Below are 3,081 nucleotides of genomic sequence, written 5' to 3'. Positions count from 1 at the left end.
TTGCACAAATTAAATTTCCATATGAGCTCCTTTCTACTGTGAATTCATGAGCAGCAAAGCAAACATTTATATTTTTGTTTGCAGGTATAAATTCTTGCTCAACACCATTTTGCCATCTTGCACATCTCACAAACTCCAGTGATTTCTCTGAAAACACAGCTGGCAGCTGTGGTCTGGGAAGGGTCTGGCATTTTGCTGGGCACACACTAGTGCTTGCACATATCTAGAGGGATTGAACATTCTTTCTTTCCCAAACAGGCTAGAGAAGATGTTAAGCTATGGTGACTCTGTTGGGTACTTGACAGACATCAGGAAATGGGCTAGTGGAGGTGAGGCTGGTGTGCTCCTGCAGCAGGAAACTGGTTGTCTTGGTTGCTGCTGTAAAAGAAACGCCAAGGACTGACTGGGTCACAGAAATTGAACAGATTGCAAAAGTTCTCCTCTTAGATCAAAGCAGAGGTGTGGAAAGGCTACTCGAGCACTGCTGGCAATCTACTTCTTCGGTGGAACAAGATGACTGATGCACGCAGTTGTTGCTGGCACAAGGGCTGGGCAGTTTCCTGGAAATGTTCTCTTTCTAAAAGGCACAAGTGTTTCCAAGGATCTCATGACAGCAGTCTAAGAAAATTTTGTTTCTTAGATTTTATTGTTTACTGGGCAGTAAATGTAACAAAAGTGGTAGGGAATGCAGAAAACTACAAAACTGTAACTACTTAAAGTAGCAGTGATACTGCCTGGCATTGTGGATCTGTCCTTTTAGAGGAAGCGAGTCTGGATCATGCCCCACATTTGATGAATACAAGAGTATGGGACACATTTCGTGGTGCAGGGTGGAGATGCAGGGCCAAGTTTGCAGTGGCAGTGAGCACTTACTATCTCACAGAAAACCAAACATGCTTGATGACGCGTAAACAAGACGTTTTCAGAAGCTTGTAAAATGTTATGTACAAAGATCTCAGATGTAATTCAGTTTTCTCTACACAAGGTGTTACACAAGAACTACTGTTGGTCACTGCAGCAAAACTCCCGCTCCTTTTACCTAGGAAAAAGCAGACAAGCATTGTTTTCTAAAAAAAGCATTTTTAAGGTAAGAGTTGCTGCCGTATATGGTGCTTGATGGCTCGTAATGGCATCTGACGGTCTGTGCTAAAAATACTGTTCACTAGACCAAAACACCAGCAGACACTGAATGAGCTGTGTGGGTGATGGTAAGGTCAAGTGAGACTTGGACATGTGTAGGTACAAACATTGTCACTTAATGACAAGCTGGAGTTTCTCAATTTACGCTATGAATAGCTCTTCCCAGCGTGTGCTGAGGCCAGAGCAAACTCAGAGTGCAGGCACTTCCTGGAACACATATGCTGTTCAGTTTTGTCTTCTTTCAGCCACTGTCACCTGTGGTAGAGTTTAGGTTCAAAACTGATCTTATTGCTTGTCAGTTTGGGCAAAAACTGCATCAGACCACACCAGACAAAACCAATCCACTGAGCACTATTCTTACCTGAGTCAGATGTCAGTACCCTTCTCTTCACTCAGGAAATGTAGGGAGCAGTTTCCACCATATACTCCTAAGCAGCCTCTTTGAAAACCATTCACCCAGACTTTTTTCTTTTCCCTCAGAAAAGACTTTTTGCATTTTCCCTCATGGGTCTAGGTTGCTCAGAGGTCCCTCCATCCAACCTGTCCTTGAACACTTCAGGGATGGGGAATTCATAGCTTCTCTGGACAATCTGTTCCTGTGCCTCATCACCCTCACAGTAAAGAATTTTCTCTACTATCTAATCTAAACCTACTTCCTGTCAATTTAAAGCCCTTCCCCTTTGTCCTGTCACTACACACTCTTGTAAATAGTCTTCCCCATCTTTCCTCCAAGTTCCCTTCTAGCACTGGAACACAGCAGGTAGGTCATCCAGAAGCCTTCTCTTTTCCAGGCAGAAAAAAATGTAAAAAAAAATTATTTTCTGCAAACTGCTTTGAAATTTGTGATTTGGTTTATGCAGAAAATCACTCTGTGAAAAGCCAGTGTCTACAAAGGAGACAGAGGAGTCCTGTAACCTTATTTATTTTATTTGAATAAAAGGAGAGCGTTCACTGTGCCATACCCCCGCGGGGTCTCTCAAGGTTTTGGAGGACGCAGCCTCCTTTTATCCTAAACTCCCGACTGCACATTGCCCTCTTCCTTTCCCCATTGCCTGAGGTATTGGGAAAGTACAGCCTTCCCTATCTGCCTGCTACATATTCCCCTAAAGTCAGGAGCTCGAACTGTTCGGGTTCTGCGACAACCTGGAGACCTCCACGGCCACTGCTCCAGCACCGGGCCGGTTCTTCCAGACCGGGTGTTTGTGAAGACATTAACACCCATTTCTCCTCTTAAGTTTGGACCACCCTTATCTTGGAGATCTAAAATAGCAACTTCCAATCTGTTTGATACAGTCTGACTATTGTACGTGTTAGTTTACATTCGTCTGTTAAGAGCATTTTTCCGCTATCCCACACGTCTCTAAGCCAAATTATGCAGATTTTAATTCTGGGCTGGGGCGCTGCCCCGCCGTTCTCGGGGCTCGACTGCTCTCGCCTGCCCTCCGTCGCCCCCGGGCGGCGGTGGAAGACCTCGTCGCTCGGCTGGCGCTGCCTGGCGGCGTTCTAGCCTCGGCTGCTCGGGCCTTGCTCCCGCGCTCGGCGCCGCCGCCGTTGGGCCCCGCTCGGCGCTCGGCTGGCCCGCCTGGCCGGAGCTCGGCGCGGCGGCGGCGACGACCGACCCCGGGGCCGCTCCGCCCGCCCGGCCCGGCCCGGCCCGGCCCGGCCCCGCTCCGGCCCCGCCGCTGCAGGTACGCTCCGGGCCTACGCGCGCCGCCGGCTCCGCGCCGAGGCCTCGCTGCCGCTCCCGGGCGGGCGCGGCCGACCCCGCGGCGGCGCCCCGGAAGGCGGCGGTACCGATCCGTGTGAGGCCGCGGCTGGTGGAACGCGGTCGGGAGGGAGTCGGGAGTCGCTGCCGGGGCCTCTGTACGGGAGTTCCGGGCTCGCGGCCTTAAGGTGGGGGGAGCGGGGAGGCCGGCGCGCTGCTCCGGGCCGGGCGCCGTG

At 50.6% G+C, this 3,081-nt stretch overlaps 1 protein-coding gene across 1 annotated transcript in view; it reads left to right on the top strand.

The window, feature by feature from the left end:
• The first annotated feature begins 2,724 nt into the window (after nucleotides 1-2,724).
• AMBRA1 (autophagy and beclin 1 regulator 1) overlaps nucleotides 2,725-3,081 on the top strand; it is a 127,274-nt gene continuing 126,917 nt past the window's right edge. The window contains exon 1 of the mRNA XM_084207267.1: nucleotides 2,725-2,828. The gene's annotated coding sequence lies outside the window, so the exon portion shown is untranslated. The remainder of the gene's footprint in view (nucleotides 2,829-3,081) is intronic.

Source organism: Fringilla coelebs (assembly GCF_963513975.1).
Source record: "Fringilla coelebs genome assembly, chromosome: 6".
Lineage (NCBI taxonomy): Eukaryota > Metazoa > Chordata > Aves > Passeriformes > Fringillidae > Fringilla > Fringilla coelebs.
The sequence above is the reverse complement of the archived record's forward strand: the minus strand, read 5'-3'. Positions and strand labels throughout refer to the sequence as shown.